Source organism: Leguminivora glycinivorella, chromosome 19 (genome assembly GCF_023078275.1).
Source record: "Leguminivora glycinivorella isolate SPB_JAAS2020 chromosome 19, LegGlyc_1.1, whole genome shotgun sequence".
NCBI lineage: Eukaryota > Metazoa > Arthropoda > Insecta > Lepidoptera > Tortricidae > Leguminivora > Leguminivora glycinivorella.
In genome coordinates, this window is record NC_062989.1 from 736,586 (window position 1) to 746,116 (window position 9,531).

The 9,531-nt window shown below is 37.1% G+C and overlaps 1 protein-coding gene across 1 annotated transcript in view; it reads right to left on the reverse strand.

Annotated features, from left to right (window-relative positions):
• Positions 1–9,017, reverse strand: part of LOC125236442 — a 29,627-nt gene extending 20,610 nt beyond the window's left edge. The window contains exon 1 of the mRNA XM_048143250.1: positions 8,868–9,017. The gene's annotated coding sequence lies outside the window, so the exon portion shown is untranslated. The remainder of the gene's footprint in view (positions 1–8,867) is intronic.
• Positions 9,018–9,531: the final 514 nt, after the last annotated feature.

The following is a 9,531-nucleotide window of genomic DNA, read 5'->3' on the forward strand; positions in this document are numbered from 1 at the left end:
GACAAAGCGTATTTATAGCAATCGACAAGCTCACACTCACCAATAGATTTAATAAGTATAAAACCCGTTTAATTTATATAAATTAGTAACCCTATTTCCCGAGAGATGGCGCTGTAGCTGTACTTTGGGATACTTCGCGCTGCATGAATCGGGAATAGCCCATTTTTGGGACGCTTATTGTCACGGACAGGAATCAACGGAACCCTATACTTAGCGTCGCCCGACACGCTCTTGGCCGGTTTTTTTAACTATCAAAGTCTACTTTCAGATGGTAATCGATCCATTCTTGTCAATTATAGACGTCTTGTTTACCAACTGTTTTGCAATGTCTAATGTTTGTTAGAAAGTGACAGTGTCTTAATTACATTTTGATAATGGATAGGATATGGATACAACATTAACAGCGTGAAAGTGAAGGTACTCTATATCAATTATTAATTATGTTAGTAACCATACATTCCATACTTTAATATTATAACTGGGAAGGTGTGTGCATGTTTGTTTTTCCGTCTTTCACGGCAGGACGGAGTGACAAATTGACGTCATTTTTAAAGTGGAGATAGTTAAAGAGATGGAGAGTGACATTATTGCTACTTTTTAGGGTTCCGTAGTCAACTAGGAACCCTTATAGTTTCACCATGTCTGTCTGTCCGTCCGTCCGTCCGTCCGTCCGTCCGTCCGTCCGTCCGTCCGTCCGTCCGTCCGTCCGTCCGTCCGTCCGTCCGTCCGTCCGTCCGTCCGTCCGTCCGCGGATAATCTCAGTAACTGTAAGCACTACAAAGCTGAAATTTGGTACCAATATGTACATCAATCACGCCAACAAAGTGCAAAAATAAAAAATGGAAAAAAATGTTTTATTAGGGTACCCCCCCTACATGTAAAGTGGGGGCTGATATTTTTTTTCATTCCAACCCCAACGTGTGATATATTGTTGGATAGGTATTTAAAAATGAATAAGGGTTTACTAAGATCGTTTTTTGATAATATTAATATTTTCGGAAATAATTGCTCCTAAAGGAAAAAAAAGTGCGCCCCCCCCCTCTAAATTTTGAACCATATGTTTAAACAATATGAAAAAAATCACAAAAGTAGAACTTTATAAATACTTTCTAGGAAAATTATTTTAAACTTGATAGGTTCAGAAGTTTTTGAGAAAAATACGGAAAACTACGGAACCCTACACTGAGCGTGGCCCGACACGCTCTTGGCCGGTTTTTGTGTCTTTCTAAACCCCATTTTCCTAAAATGGGGGGTAGAATTTATCATGAGCGAATTTAGCACGTGTATTATGTAAACCTGTCCTTGAAATATTCAGATTTTCGTACAGATATTTCAGTCTAGCCTATTTTTTTAACCCCTGACGCAAAAACGATGGTGTGTTATAAGTTTTGACGTGTCTGTGCGTGTGTGTGTCTGTCTGTCTTTTTCCAAATTTTAATTTTTATTGTAAGATATATATTTGGGAGATGTTCATGTTAATTTAAGAAAATATTCACACAAAGAAGAAGGATTTTAATCCTAAACATACAATAACATATGTGTTGTCATTGTTTTGATGCACATACCGCATTTAGATTACTGATAGTTTATCAAACATCCGTACGGTAAAGGGTTTGACAAGGACGCATATTTTGAATGTGATTCATAGAATACACTTTGGTAGCCCAGTGGTAAGAAAACGACAGACGAGATACGAACAAGACGAGGGGACCAATTTTTGAATCTGGAACGCATGAATTCGCCGTTCGAAAGTCTGTGGAAAACGACAATGCTACGACTTTCGAACATCGAGATTCGAGATTCAAAAATCAGTCTCGAGATACAAGAACGAGACACGAGATACAGGTTTTTTCGTTATTTTAAGCGACAAAGTGGTTTTACCCTACTTCAAAACGTCACATTAGGCTTATTCGATATCCGAAAATGTTTTAGGAACTGGCAAGGACAACAGTATTTATTTATTTATTTTTAACTTTATTGCGCATAAAAAGTACAATTGGCGGACTTAATGCCTTTAGTCTTTTTAAGATTCCGTAATCAACTAGGAACCCATATAGTTTCACTATGTCTGTCTGTTCGTCCGTCCGCGGATAATCTCAGTGACAGTGAAAAATTATTTTGAACTTGATAGCTTGAACAGTTTTTGAAAAAAGTACAGGAAACTACGGAATCCTACACTGAGCGTGGCCCGACACGCTCTTGGCCGGTTTTTTTTATTTAGATAGAAGACATTAGTTAAAAAAAAAACATACAGTCGAATTGAGAACCTCCTCCTTTTTTTGAAGTCGGTTAAAAAGCAGCAAGTTGTGCTCACGACTATTTACCTAGTCGTTTTAGCGGAGTTTGTACATATAAGTATGTGAATGACGGGTTAAGAATTTCACCACCCCCTTCCTTCTCGTGGGTGTCGTAGAAGGCGACTGTGGGATGGTTAAATTGTGGCGTAGGCGAGAGGCTGGCAACTTGTCACTGCATTGTCACAGTTTCGTTTTCTGTCAACCCCTTATTTGCTAAGAGTGGCACTGAAACTTGATTAGTTTCATGCTCTGCCTACCCCTTCATGGGATACAGGCGTGATTGTATGTATGAATTTTGGGGCAAAGACGCATATTTCGACTATGAATCACAGTTAGAAGACGCAGTACGGGAATACCGGAGTGAAAGTGGCGGAACGAGTTCGGCTACTGGCGTAAGGTTTTTACGTTCTTGTGGAACGAGGTTCGTTACCAAAATTTTATTATGTTTCGAAGATAAACTGATAAAATTGTGTGTTTTTGGGATTTCTGTTTCTGGGATTTCCCTTTTTATATGGGATAATATGTAGGTATACGTAGATACAAAAATTCTTGGATTTCTACCTGGCGAAGGAAAAACCGGATTCGTATTTTTGTACCTAATACATTTTATTGTCAGGTCAAAACTTCAACAGCTTCTTACGATACACGTACAAAGTGTGTTTTAATTTATCGTCACTCGTTTAGAATTTCCTGTTTTCCGCACTTGTATCGTAATGTACTTATGGGGCTTTGCATCTAAACCTCTTTCTTCCCGTGTCGTAAATGTACCTAAGTCGACTTGGGTTCAATTGTCAGTCGCTGTTTTTTATCAGTCGTTATCTTCTAATCTTATACTTTTAAACGAGCAATTCTTGTATATTTATTTATTTATTTATTTATTTATATATACCGACGATCTCGGAAACCGCTCTAACGATTTCGCTGAAATTTGTAATGTGGGGGTTTTCGGGGGTGAAAAATCGATCTAGCGTAGCCTTAGATCCCGGAAAACGCGAATTTTCGAGTTTTCATGAGTTTTTCTTTCGCGTTAGTAAACGTAAAATATGGTCGTTAATTTCGCCGCGCGCGCATCGATTCCGCTTAGCTCAGTCGTACGAGGTCGGTCTAATGTACGCAGATAGATCGTAGGTGTCAGGGTTTCGAATCCCGGTCAGAAATTAAGTTTTTGTTTTTTGTCTTTTTTTTTGTTTTTGTATTTATAAGAGTTTTTTTTATCTAAAGACGTGATATATTAAAATAGATCCGAGCGAAGCTCGGTCGCCCAGATATTATCTTTTTAATACAACATAGACGTGATTATAAATGTAACTTAACAAATTTTTCGGCAAACGACAAACGTGTGTAAAACAATAGGCATAACAACACGTCCGAAACATCAATGAATGTAAAACACGCCTCCCATAGTGTCCGAAGACGTGTTAACCGCGTTGCATTATTTATTATCTTACATCAGAATGCGAGAATTCGCACGGATCAGCATGTTTCCTAAAGATATCACGTTGTGATGTCCAATGCGTCATTATAGCTTTCACAATTTCTGTGGGCATATATAAGTAGGGAAGTAACCTAAAGCTAAAGCGAAGCCGCGGGCAAAAGCTAGTTGGGAATATTTCTGACTGTTACTGACCCATACACAATATTTTAGTTTGACACTAAAACCTCCATCTTGCCTACAACTTGTTTCGCAATAGTTATTTGTTATACAAGGGCGCAAAGTTGTATTTAAACACACGAGAAGTAAAATACATTTGCACCCGTGTGTAACACAAAACTTTTCCCCTCACTATAGCGAGGAAAGTACAACGCAAAAAATGCGTTTATCACTGCTTCCAGTAGTTCCACAGGTGGTAAATCATCTTTATTACTAGATTAACCTACTTTTATCAATTTTAAAGCAGTTAATTTGACTTTATTCAAATCAAATTACTTTACCCACTAGTGGATAAAATGCGTTTTTACCCGCTGGTATTAAAGGACAAAACACGTGTTTCCGAGCTAGTGAGGGGAAAAATAATTATTGATTGCCATTGCCAATTCAAACACAACTAGACTTACATAGCATCAAAGAGGATCGAGTATTGTAGAAAGTTACTGTCGAAGTAAAATGTGTAATCACAGTTCATAGACTGCCATCTCTTGAGACAGGCTTAAAACTTTTGAACCTCAGTTTTGAAAATTTGGCCCATATTCTTAGCTATATGTGTTAAAATGTCAAATAGTAATATTAGCGCCATCTAGCTGAGCGTACCCCAAAGGTGTAATGCCATCTAGGCCACCGTACTTTTTTCTGTATGGTACTGAGGTACGTTTTTTCTTAGACTTTATCTGTCTATACGGAGTTATATATGTCTTTGATAGCACACAGTCTATTTTTAAATAGAATACCTGCTTAACTCAGCAAAACAATATTTGCCAAGTAGCAAAACGATGTTAAATTTGATTAGTGATTAGATTAAGATTACTATTAGGTGACTAATAAAATGACATATTAGTGTAATCATTTTAGTAACTGCTAGATAAATAGGTGTGACGAATAATTTAATTAAAATTGTTTTTTTTGTGAAAAATGTAAAATATGAAGTTTGTATTTTATATTTATAAACATATCCTTTTCAATATATGAGGTAAACCATAATTATCGTAATATCCTGTCTGATACAGTCAGCTGCAGAAGTTCCGTAGCGGGCAAGGTATTCAAAATGAACTTGACACGACCTTATTTTTAAGACAATAAGAGCGTGTTAGGATCATTGTGAACACCTTGCCCGTTACGGAACTTCTGCTGCTGGCTGTACAACAACGACAGGTTACCAGCCTTTTCGTCTACCTACACCAAAAATCCACAATAGAATCCATGACCCGCAGTCAACTTCTACGAAACTCACGGGAGAAAGCAGATACAGAGCTGTAGTTACATTAGTAATTGAATTACTGATACATCCATACTTAATATTATAAATGGGAAAGTGTGTGTCTGTTTGTTTGTCCGTCTTTCACGGCAAAACAGAGCGACGAATTGATGTGATTTTTTAAGTGGAGATAGTTGAAGGGATGGAGAGTGACATAGGCTGCTTTTTGTCTCTTTCTAACTCGAGCGAAGCCGCGGGAAAAAGCTAGTATACCATACATGTAAACATCATGTGATATGGCTACTTGAGACACTTATCTCTTGTCAACGCCATGTATTCCACAGGTTTATCACTTGACATACAAAGATCACCAATTCACAATCAATGATGGGTATTATCATGGTCTTATTTTTATCCTTCGCTGTTTGGCATCTTGTCTACGCCGCCTGCACCGTTGGCCTATTTCGCAACAGTGACAATTCGTCACTACCAAAAACTTGTATCTTCGTCTGTCAATGAAAAGAAAATTGTAGTAAGTATGTATGGAATGCATATAGACTTACTGCGTTTTAACTTTGAGGAACAGCGTGAGATACGAGATTTTTTAAAAGTAGTGACGAATTGTCGCCTGATAGTGACACTTTTAAGAAGAGAGTTGATTACGTTATTAGCATCAAGATAGGCTCTTGTCTTAAATATTTGAAGGTCGTATCGGTCCGGAAATAGCGCAGGCAGTCCTAACAAGTTTCTGAACTATGTCAACGACCCTGTTATGTGTATAGTCGCTATGTGTACGTATATGGATGTAGGTAAGTATAGTTTTTTCCTCGTGGAGTCAAGGTCTTGTCAAAATCGTGGGTCATTCAACTCGTGTGAGACAGGCTTGGGAACTTACGCAACGTCTGGTAATTTTGTCAAATTATTAGAAAAAGGAGCCTGTGTGGTGACGGGTAAAGAATTTCACCACCCCCTTTCTTCCCGTGGGTGTCGTAGAAGGCGACTATGGGATATGGGTTAAATTGTGGCGTAGGCGAGAAGCTGGCAACCTGTCACTGCAATGTCACAGTTTCGTTTTCTTTCAACCCCTTATTTGCCAAGAGTGGCACTGAAGCTTCAGTAGTTTCATGTGTTCTGCCTACCCCTTTATGGGATACAGGCGTGATTGTATGTATGTTGTATGTATGTTGAAAAAGTATTCACTTATACGCTTAGAATCCTCCATTCGTCCTTTTTTTATGTATGGTGTTATAAATTTAAATCAATCTTCACTGATGAATTGATGATAGTTCGATCATATATTTTCCAACTACCATTTTATTACTCAATCAGATTTGTTGTTCACAGAAATCGCGAAGCGTCTGGTTGAGGTAACTGGTGACCGAAGAGCTGGCGACTTCCTCGCACAACGTATCAGCATTGCGATGCAGCGAGGAAATGTCGCCAGTATCCTTGGTACAATGCCTCAAGGGCCTATTTAAGACATTAGCTAGCTTTTAAGTTTAGTCTTAGTTTCTTATATAATTATGTAAATATGTTCATGTAAATAAATACATTAAAAATCAGATTTGATAGTATATTCGGAAATACAACTATAATTTTGTTATCCAATTCATTTAGAAAGAAGTTGAGGTACCTAGCAACATACAGGAGAGTACCAGTGTTGTTACTTAGTTACACTTGGCTACTCAAGCAATCATTCTAGACTCATTAGTCTCATCATCAAAAATAGTAGTAACTTTTTAGTGACAGGTAAAATTAAAAAAAAAATGGTATCAGGGTTCACACGAAAATAGCTTCCGATGCAATCGAAATTACACTCTCATGTTAAAATTTTGTTAAACCTACATGTTTGATCCACAATTCAACTGCTGCGCCTATCATGTTTACAATTTTTCCCCTCACTAGCTCGGAAACACGTGTTTTGTCCTTTAATACCAGCGGGTAAAAACGCATTTTATCCACTAGTGGGTAGAGTAATTTGACCTTGAATAAAGTCAAATTAACTGCTTTAAAATTGATAAAAGTGGGTGAATCTAGTAATAAAGATGATTTACCACCTGTGGAACTACTGGAAGCAGTGATAAACGCATTTTTTGCGTTGTACTTTCCTCACTACAGTGAGGGGAAAAGTTTTGTGTTACACTCGGGTGCAAATGTATTTTACTTCTCGTGTGTTAAAAAACTCGCAAGTTCAGGATTCTATTCTCGAACCACTCGCTTCGCTCGTGGTTCAACTATAGAATCCTTTCACTTGCTCGTTTTTCAATTCCACACTCGGCGTTAAAATACAACTTTGCCCCCTTGTATAACAAATAACTATTATCACTTATCAACGTGGATAAAGCATCTCTGTCTCGTTGTGGCAAGTATGTCAGTGTGAGAGTGACATGTCTTATCCACGTTGATAAGTGATAAAACTGGAAGCATAATACGCAGGCAGGTCTATATTCGTTGCTATAGTCTTATTTGCAAAAACGTCTTATCTTGTATCTGAGGGAGCCCTTTCGGATACTTTTCAACTCTTGGGCGATTGTCCTTGGCCTTGGTATTGGCGACATTCTTTGATCATGAGTTGGATGTCACAGCGGATGTCAGTCCAGGGGGCCGATTTTTGAGTCTCACTGTCACTAAAATACCGGTTGAAAACGGTGAATTGCCAATTATTTTCAGTGACAATTTTCTGAATTCGAACGAAGTGAGACTCAAAAATCGGCCCCCAGACACAGAATATTACCTACTGGTGAAATCCGATAAATCGAGATAATTTTCTCGTCCTCGAAATATCAAAATTGTGGAAATTGCACATAGTTCGAATTTCAAAAACCAGTTTGCTCAACTTATCGGGTTTCACCAGTAAACCCTCGATATGTGTAATGGTACAAGATCCAGATCTAAATCAGAGTGCAGATTAGGAAAGTAAGTAAGTAGGTACTTCCACGTCTTGGAAAACCTCAGCCAAATAATACCACTTCACCTCATAGTGTAGTGGTTTTTTTCAGTGAATGAGTTGATCTCAAAAAGGGTGTCGTAATTTTAATGTGTTTGATTTTATTGAATATGTAATATTGATTCCTTTGTGGTGTCATCTTCCTTGAGGAAAAGGAAGTATTAGCTCCACGTAATATAATAGCAATTAAATTGTATACAATCAACTAAGAAAGTTTGCAACGTTGGAATTCTGATTGTATATCAATACCTACTCAATAGCGCAAAAACTGCAAAAAAAAACCTATTCAAATAAAAGTGAACCGACTTAACTGACTTATATAAAAATGTAAACGATAGTTTCTGATCTGAAATATACATGAAACTGTATTATACATTTATATTAAGTCTCGTTTAAAAAATTTTTTGAGAAGTGAAAGTGTCATTCGAAATAACGTTTTTCATTTACTCTTAGAAGTTTTATATAGTAACTAATTATGTCAGCAATATACATACCATGTTTCATACAACAACTACTTATGTCAGAAAATGTACTATTATGCCACTAATAAGTTGATAAGCATGACGAGTCTTTCGAAGGAGTGTATTGTAAATAAATTTTACTTATCTTAATTACTAATAAGTAAGAACAATCTATCTTATAATCAATTTACAATTAAATCTTATCTCAAAACAATGGCACTGAAAGATAATCCAAATAAAATTTGTGAAAACAAACTCCACGTGTTAGACTCCCACCGAGCACAAAAATAAAATAAATTAAAAATAAACCAACCTTCTTAAAAAGTTACACAGGAACAATCCAAATCCAGGTATAAATTTTAAAAATCGAACACAGCACCGTTCACACAGATAAAATTCAAATTTTCAAATTTAGAATTCGGCCAGTGCGTTCTGCGATCGGTTCGCAACTAAACTGACCATTTGGCAAGCATTGACGGTTTATTCACTTAGAGAAAATAATAACAATAAATTACCATTCTAATTTATACTTCACTCCTCTCACATAAGGTTGATAATGATGTTTAATATTTTTGAATGGAACTTTATCGTAGTAATGTAGATTGAGGTCACTGACGTCTTTTTTCTGATAATTTCTGAACGGATTGCCGTGAGATGGGAGATTCGGAATCTAGGTTGGTGGGAGGGAGATAGCGGTTTTTGGAAACGTCACAGCGTTGTACTACAACGTACGTTGTCTGTGGTCAGCGTTTGTCACTAATTGCAGTTAATTGCTTTTGCGAGTTGCGTTTATCAATCACATATTACGTCAAGATATCGTTAAAGCGTACATACCTATTATAGAATAGAAAGGTCCATTGCCGTCCGTCGAGCTGATGGTCAGTTGGCGTCTTCCGATTCCCAAATTCTGATCTAACTTCATTTTTGAGGAACGATGGTTATTTCTGGTGGTTTAATAAAATTTTAGATTATAATTT